Raw genomic sequence first — 9690 nt, 5'->3', positions numbered from 1 at the left:
ACGGCAGATTTTTTAAATGGAATATCTACATAGGCCCATTATCAGCAACCATCACTCCTGTGTTCCAATGGAAAGTTGTGTTAGCTAATCCAAGTTTATAATTTTAAAAGGCTAATTGATCATTAGAAAACCCTTTTGCAATTATGTTAGCACAGCTGAAAACTGTTGTGCTGATTAAAGAAGCAATAAATCTGTCATTCTTTAGACTAGTTGAGTATCTGGAGCATCAGCATTTGTGGGTTCGATTACAGGCTCAAAATGGCCAACAACAAAGAACTCTTCTGAAGCTCATCAGTCTATTCTTGTTCTGAGAAATGAAGGCTATTCCATGCGAGAAATTGCCAAGAAACTGAAGATCTCGTACAACGCTGTTGTAATGGCTCTCTTCTATCTCCTCCTCTGACGAAGAGGTAGAACAAGGATCGGACCAAAATGCAGCGTGATGATGATTCATGATATATTTTAATGAAGGAAAACCTATACATACAGAAACTACAAAACTAACGAAATGAAATAATGAAAACCGAAACAGCCCTATCTGGTGCAAACACAAAGACAGGAACAATCACCCACGAAAACACTCACAGAATATGGCTGCCTAAATATGGTTCCCAATCAGAGACAACGATAATCACCTGACTCTGATTGAGAACCGCCTCAGGCAGCCATAGACTACGTAGACACCCCACAAAACCCCTAAGACAAAAACACACCACAATAACCCATGTCACACCCTGGCCTGACCAAATAATTAAAGAAAACACAAAATACTAAGACCAAGGCGTGACAGCTGTGTACTACTACCTTCACAGAACAGCTCAAACTAGCTCTAACCAGAATAGAAAGAGGGGTGGGAGGCCCCGGTGCACAACTGAGCAAGAGGACAAGTACATTAGAGTGTCTAGTTTGAGAAACAGACACCTCACAAGTCCTCAACTGGCAGCTTCATTAAATAAACAAAAAAAGAAATGTTCTCTCACTGTCAACTGCGTTTCTTTTCATCTTAAACTGAACAAGTTCCACAGACATGTGACTAACAGAAATGGAATAATGTGTCCCTGAACAAAGGGGGATGTCAAAATCAAAAGTATCAGTCAGTATCTGGTGTGGCCACCAGCTGCATTAATTACTGCAGTGCATCTCCTCCTCATGGACTGCACCAGATTTGCCAGTTCTTGCTGTGAGATGTTACCACACTCTTCCACCATGGCACCTGCAAGTTTCTGGGGGGAATGGCTCTAGCCTTCATCCTCTGATCCAACAGGTCCCAGATGTGCTCAATGGGATTGAGGTCCGGGCTCTTCGCTGGCCATGGCAGAACACTGACATTCCTGTCTTGCAGGAAATCACGCACAGAACGAGCAGTATAGCTGGTGGCATTGTCATGCTGGAGGGTCATGTCAGGATGAGCTTGCAGGAAGGGTACCGCATGAGGGAGGAGGATGTCTTCCTTGTAATGCACAGCGTTGAGATTGCCTGCAATGACAACAAGCTCAGTCTGATGATGCTGTGACACACCGCCCCAGGCCATGATGGACCCTCCACCTCCAAATCGATCCCGCTCCAGAGTACATACAGGCCTCGGTGGAACACTCATTCCTTTGACGATAAACGCGAATCTGACCATCACCCCTGGTGAGACAAAACCGTGACTCGTCAGTGAAGAGCACTTTATGCCAGTCCTGTCTGGTCCAGCGATGGTGGGTTTGTGCCCATAGGCGACGTTGTTGCCGGTGATGTCTGGTGAGGATCTGCCTAACAGGCCTACAAGCCCTCAGTCCAGCCTCTCTCAGCCTATTACGGACAGTCTGAGCACTGATGGAGGGATTGTGCATTCCTGGTGTAACTCGGGCAGTTGTTGTTGCCATCCTGTACCTGTCCTGCAGGTGTGATGTTCGGATGTACCTATCCTGTGCAGGTGTTACACGTGGTCTGCCACTGCGAGGACGATAAGCTGTCCGTCCTGTCTCCCTGTCTTCGGCGTCTCACAGTACGGGCATTGTAATTTGTAATCTGGCCACATTTGCAGTCCTCATGCCTCCTTGCAGAATGCCTAAGGCACGTTCACGCAGATGAGCAGGGACACTGGGCATCTTTCTATTATTTTTTTTTTAAAGAATTATCTTTGAAAAAGGGACATTTCTTTTTTTGGCTGAGTGTAGTACCCGCAAAACACCAGTCTCAACGTCAACAGTGAAGAGGCGACTCCGGGATGCTGGCCTTCTAGGCAGAGTTGCAAAGAAAAAACGATATCTCAGACTGGCCAATAAAAAGAAAAAGATTAAGATGGGCAAAAGAAAACAGACACTGGACAGGTTCACCCATTTTTCCACCATAACTATATTAAGGCCCCAAAAGTTGGACAAAACCAGCCTGTGACACTTTGGGTGAATGTGTCTCTTTTTCAGAGGAATGTATTGGAGTGGTAGGCTAAGTGCTGTCCATCCCCTGCATTACTCCACATAACCTCCAGAACTTCTCCCTCACGTGGACCTTCACCAGAACCAATGAACCTACCACAGCAGAACCAGACTGACCTCTAACTTCTGGGAGGGCTGGACTGGAGCAGGACCAGGTTCTGATGTGAAATGGAGCCCTACTTCTTAACAACCCAGAGAGTCAGGAACACACAGGAACCTACACCTGTACATCCTCAGGCTTCCAGAACAGACACATGGTTCAAACCCAGGTCACCATCACAGCCAGATGAGCCACTGCAGGTAGGAGGTGAGGGCCCTCGGAGTGTGGTGTCAGGAAAATAACCTCACACTCAACGTCAACAAAACTAAGGAGATGATTGTGGACTTCAGGAAACAGCAGAGGGAACACCCCCCCATCCACATCGATGGAACAGTAGTGGAGAGGGTAGCAAGTTTTAAGTTCCTCGGCATACACATCACAGACAAACTGAATTGGTCCACTCACACAGACAGCATCGTGAGGAAGGCGCAGCAGCGCCTCTTCAACCTCAGGAGGCTGAAGAAATTCGGCTTGTCACCAAAAGCACTCACAAACTTCTACAGATGCACAATCGAGAGCATCCTGGCGGGCTGTATCACCGCCTGGTATGGCAACTGCACCGCCCTCAACCGTAAGGCTCTCCAGAGGGTAGTGAGGTCTGCACAACGCATCACCGGGGGCAAACTACCTGCCCTCCAGGACACCTACACCACCCGATGCTACAGGAAGGCCATAAAGATCATCAAGGACATCAACCACCCGAGCCACTGCCTGTTCACCCCGCTGTCATCCAGAAGGCGAGGTCAGTACAGGTGCATCAAAGCTGGGACCGAGAGACTGAAAAACAGCTTCTATCTCAAGGCCATCAGACTGTTAAACAGCCACCACTAACATTGAGTGGCTACTGCCAACACACTGTCAATGCCACTGACTCTACTCCAGCCACTTTAATCATGGGAATTGATGGGAAATGATGTAAATATATCACTAGCCACTTTAAACAATGCTACCTTATATAATGTTACTTACCCTACATTATTCATCTCATATGCATACGTAGATACTGTACTCTATATCATCGACTGCATCCTTATGTAATACATGTATCACTAGCCACTTTAACTATGCCACTTGGTTTACATACTCATCTCATATGTATATACTGTACTCGATATCATCTACCGCATCTTGCCTATGCTGCTCTGTACCATCACTCATTCATATATCCTTATGTACATATTCTTTATCCCCTTACACTGTGTATAAGACAGTAGTTTTTTTTGGAATTGTTAGTTAGATCACTTGTTCGTTATTACTGCATTGTCGGAACTAGAAGCACAAGCATTTCGCTACACTCGCATTAACATCTGCTAACCATGTGTATGTGACAAATAAATTTGATTTGATTTGATTTGATTTACTATAGGATGGATATTAAAAGTAAAATTACCATGATATTTCCAATTACTGGTGTAACATACTGTGAATGATTCCTGCAGTGTCAGCACTTCTGTGGCAGTGCTTATGGTACCATATATATTAATGTAAATAAAATATATATTTTTGTACTTTTCCTTATGTGGTGTGATTTCACATGGAGGAATTCACAATTTGGGAAAGAGGTTAAATGCCAGCAACCTTTTTTAAAAGGTAAACAAAGGCCAGACACACACTTACTCTCAGGCAGTTTTTATGGCACACGCTGCATGGTTGATTGGTCTGTGAACTCAATTACTGTAGCCTGGTTTAATGGAGTAGTGTGTAATGTGTACCGAAGCAGACAGTGGTTTGGGAGGTGCACTGTAAAAAAGGACACCTTAGGCCAACCTAAAATTTTTTTTTAAACTGGTTACAAGTAAATGAGTTAGGTTTTCTCTATAAAACAAAAACGACATTTGTTGAAAACAAATATATGATTCAATGTCAACTGTTATATTTGATTATTAATAAACATATATTTCAAGTTGTAACCTATTTCATTAATAAATAACAAATACAAACAAATATTTCATGTAAATACAACTCGTTCTTTAATCTTGTTCCAAGTCACTTTTTACTTAGGAATTACCGATACAGATTTCTTCAACTGGGTTACAAGCAATTGAATCAATTCCTTGTAAATTAAGAAATAACATTTTGTTCAATATCTTAAAATAATGTTTTCAAACATATTCTTTAAAGAAGACTTTCAAATGTAGTAATCACAACATAATAACTAAGCATTGCTGCCTTAATACAGAAACCTTATCTGACTCTCTCATGTCACATGCGTTACCAGTGGTGATATTAGCATGTAAATCTTGGTGGGGCAAATGCATTATTTATTTATTTTTTGTATGCCAGCAAAGCCACAACATAAAGCAACCCTATACAAAACATGAATTACACTATAACGGTCACAAACGGTGCCCACAAACTGTTAGCGCTAAATAAACTGTCCCAACAGCAGAGCTTTCTTTCCAGCACAATGGAGTGAATCCTTACCACCTCTACACCTGGCTATCAGCAGAGCCTTGTCTGGCAGTGAAACAGTTAATTCAGCCTCATTTACTGCCTTTTTTAAAAACATAGCTGATATGACTGATTTGCATAAACAAATGTGGTTTCTACTGATAATTGAGATGTACAAACTATGGCATAAGGGAAAGATGAGTGGATAAGAGGCAATCCGTAATTTCGATTAAGACATTAAACAGCGAGCTAAGATGGACGTAGTCAATATAACTATTTGTTCAGCTCTTTTGAAATGTACAGTGACAAAATTCAGAACATGAGCCGTTCTTATAGTATTCTCCCTGTACACCAAGTCAGAACCGTAGAATAAATAAAGTGGACAATATAAGCAGAAATTGAAAGCTCTTACAATATTCAATGATGACATTTCTCTAGAACAGGTGCAGAACAGAATAGACTACATGTGCACCACTAAGACAGAACAGTAGGCTAAGTTATGAGGGAGAAAGGGACCAAATTATTAGAGTGAGGCAAATGGGCTACTAACAGCTTACTACACAACACACACTTAGTAATACTTTCTTAGCTACAGTATGCATATCTCCCTGGCATATTACATCATTTATGCAGCAGCATGCAATAACACATTTTGTGCTCACTTGAACAGGAAGATGGCACAGCAGTCCTTCTTGCGGGCAAATTTTGTCATCAAACTTTGTCATCAAAGTTTGTCATTCTCTGGATTTATGGTGCTTTCAAGACAACTGGGAACTCGGAAAAAAAAACAAAGTTGAATCATGACGTCAGTGATCTTCAGGTCGGAGCTCTAGAAAGAGGCTCGACAGATGACCAGTTGTCTTGACTTTACTGAAGTCTGAGATTTCCCAGTTTGGAGTTTCCAGTTGTTTTGGAACTTAGCAGAAGTCATGCTGGATTGACAGCATGGCCAATGTATTCAACATTTTCTGGCCCATGGTGTTTACATGCGAATGTTTATCCTTTAAGCTTGTAAAAAAGACTCTTAAACCCAGACTTGGACCACACACCCTCTCCAACAAAAACTGTAGCAGGCTAGTGATTGCTTTGCAATGCTTGCAGTTAGCCACTGATTCCTTCCAAACCACTCGTTGTTGAATTTGTGATTTCCAACTTGTTGTGTAATGTTTATGTCCAAAGGCCGATGAGCACCGATACATTTTATCTATAATTTCTCTTCATATGACAAGGTTTGAAAATAATTTGCCAATAGATTGTTGACTTGATTAAATAAGGATTTGTTCTTAACTGACCTGCCTAGTTAAATAAAGGTTAAATAAAAAATTGAATAAAAAATCTATTCATAACTAAGATTTTGAAAGTATGATGTTGACATGAACAGTCCAATCAAAGTTTCGTGATATAATGTGATTTTACGTCATTTTACATGTGGCCAATGACCTTGAGCCTTCTTGGAAGGGCATTTCCAATATAAATATATGGCAGCACCAAAGGGGCTTGAACTTTCTGGCTCTCCCTGTAGATTTTGAGGCGACTTTAGTGTCCCCATGAGTGACAGAACACTGAGCCAATCACGGCACATCAAGAGAACATTACCAACCCCTACGCTCTGTTTTTTCTGATGGCTGCCCCATCACCACAGAAAGCACTGAGCTAGGCTGAAACACCTGCATTTTGGAGTTGACTTACTCAAGAAAGCAAAGCAGAGACCATGTTTGTATGTGGCTTTATTAACTCAATTATTTGTTTTACATTGTTAGAAAACTGATTTGTGACACGTATTAATGCCAAAATAACATGCTAAACAGGAAACAACAACTCTATTTTTTGCTAAACAGGTGAGCTCATAACAGCTGCCCTGAATGACAGTTCACCACTTGTCATTACCGCTGCTGGCAGTGCTTATGTTTTGCTAATAAATAGAGTAGACCACAATAACTGGAATGACATTTACACTCACTGCTGGGCAAAAAGCCACTCCCCCAATAAGCCACGCCTCCAACTCTTCTGATAAGCTGCCTCTGCTACATTGTCCTCACCACTATACAATGCGCATGCGCATGAGGTGCTGAAAGAAATTGAGAAGCTTTCATTCAACGGAAAAAATTACATTGATACTGTATGACGATTTTTTGTTATTTGATTTCAGACAAATGGAATAGAATAGGCTGGATGAACCAAAATGTCATTTTTGGTCATTCCAATCATTAAAAGCACTTGAGATTAACAACAGTGCAGTCCCACTTTTTACAGTGTGCACAGGTTAATGGAACAACAGCTTGAATGGTTGCACAAAGTGCATACTCAGAAGCACTCTCAAACATAACACACACACAAGCACGCGCGCACACATGCAAACACACTCTCAAAGGCACATTGTCCTTTATATTTTACACAATTTGAGGTTACATGTTCTGCTATCTCTCTTGAAAACCAGTTTTATTTTATGTAATTATGTGTGCAACCACTGTGGTGTACACATCATGTCCATTCATGGGTAGGCGGGTTAAAGTTTTACTCGCTTGGTTAATAAGACCTTGTTTTATCAAAGCAAGAGCCAATGAGACATGGATTCAAAATCTGGAAACAGACTCTCTAAGATGGCACTGACACATGGACCTGCCACTGTGTTCCTGATCTTTCTGAGGATATTGTCTATGACTGACTCTAAAAGGTACAGTATGACTAAACCGCTCCTCTCTCTCTATCTCTCTGTTTGTAAGCGGAACAAACTCTATGGATATATTTCAGGGAAGAGCCATTGCTAAGCTGTCCCTTGCCTTTTGGTAGGCCGTCATTGTAAATAAGAATTTGTTCTTAAATGAGTTACCTAGTTAAATAAAGGTTAAATACAATAAAATAAGTAGGTGTCACGACTTCTACCGAAAATGTTTTTAGACATTTTTTTGCAAATGCATTACAAATAAAAAACTCAAATATTAGATTTACATACAGTACCAGTCAAAAGTTTGGACACATCTACTCATATAAGGGTTTTTCTTTATTTTTACTACTTTCTACATTGTAGAATAATATTGAAGACATCACAACTATGAAATAACACGTGTAATCATGTAGTAACCAAAGAAGTGGTGAATAAATCAAAATATATTTTATATTTGAAATTCTTCAATGCAGCCACCATTTGCCTTGACAGCTTAGCACACTCTTGACATTCTCTCAACCAGCTTCATGAGGTAGTCACCTGGAATGCAATCCAATGAATAGGTGTGCCTTGTTAAAAGTTAATTTGTGGAATTTCGTTCCTCAATGCGTTTGAGCCAATCAGTTGTGTTGTGACATGGTAGGGCTGGTATACAGAAGATAGTCTGGACTTGGTCTTTTACCAAATTAGGCTATGGCAAGAACAGCTCACATAAGCAAAGAAAAACAACAGTCCATCATTACTTTAAGACATGAAGATAAGTCAATATGGAAAATTCAAGATCTTTGCAGTCGCAATGCGCTATGATGAAACTGGCTCTCATTGAGGACCGCCACAGGAAAGGAAGACCCAGAGTTACACCTGCTGCTGCAAAGGATAACTTCAATCGAGTTAACCCCAGATTGCAACCCAAATAAATGCTTCACAGATTTAAAGTAACAGACACATCTCAACATCAACTGCTCAGAGGAGACTGTGTGAATTAGGCCTTCATGGTGGAATTGCTGAAAATAAACAACTACCAAAGGACACCAATAAGAAGAAGAGACTTACCGGTGGAAATCTGACTTTTGGTCTGATGAGTCCAAATGGGACATTTTTGGTTCCAACCGCCATGTCTTTGTGAGACGCAGAGTAGGTGAACGGATGATCTCTGCATGTATGGTTTCCACCATAAAGCATGGAGGAGGAGGTGTGATGGTGTGGGGGTGCTTTGCTGGTGACCCTGTCGGTGATTTATTTAGAATCAAGGCACACTCTGCAGTGATACGCCATCCCATCTGGTTTGTGCTTAGTGGGACCATCTATAATTGTCCTGTTTTTCAACAGGACAATGACCCAACACACCTCCAGGCTGTGTAAGGGCTATTTGACCAAGAAGGAGAGTGATGGAGTGCTACATCAGATGACCTGGCCTCCACAATCACCCAACCTCAACCCAATTGTGATGGTTTGGGATGAGTTGGACTGCAGAGTGAAGGAAAAGCAGCCAACAACTGCTCAGCATATGTGGGAACTCCTTCAAGACTGTTGGAAGAGCATTCCTCATGAAGCTGGTTGAAAGAATGCCAAGAGTATGCAAAGCTGTCATCAAGGCAAAGGGTGGCAACATTGAAGAATCTCAAATCTAAAATATATTTGGATTTGTATAACACTTTTTCGGCTACTACATTATTCCATATGTGTTATTTCATAGTTTTGATGTCTTCACTATTATTCTACAATGTAGAAATAATAAAGAAAACCCCTTGAATGAGAAGGTGTGTCCGAACTTTTGACTGGTGCTGTAAGTATTGAGACCCTTTACTCAGTACTTGGTTGAAGCACCTTTGGCAGCGATTACAGCCTTGAGTCTTTTTGGATATGATGCTACAAGCTTGGCACACTTGTATTTGGGGAGTTTCTTCCATTTTCTCTGCAGATCCTCTCAGGCTCTGTCAGGTTGGCTTAGGAGCGTCACTGCACAGCTATTTACAGGTCTCTCCAGAGATTTTGACTGTGTTCAAGTCTGGGTTCTGGCTGGGCCACTCAATGACATTCAGAGACTTGACTTTTGGCAAACTCCAAGCAGGCTGTCATGTGCCTTTTACTGAGAAGTTGTTTCCGCCTGGCCA

Source organism: Oncorhynchus kisutch, linkage group LG28 (assembly GCF_002021735.2).
Source record: "Oncorhynchus kisutch isolate 150728-3 linkage group LG28, Okis_V2, whole genome shotgun sequence".
Classification (NCBI taxonomy): Eukaryota; Metazoa; Chordata; class Actinopteri; order Salmoniformes; family Salmonidae; genus Oncorhynchus; species Oncorhynchus kisutch.
The sequence above is the reverse complement of the archived record's forward strand: the minus strand, read 5'-3'. Positions refer to the sequence as shown.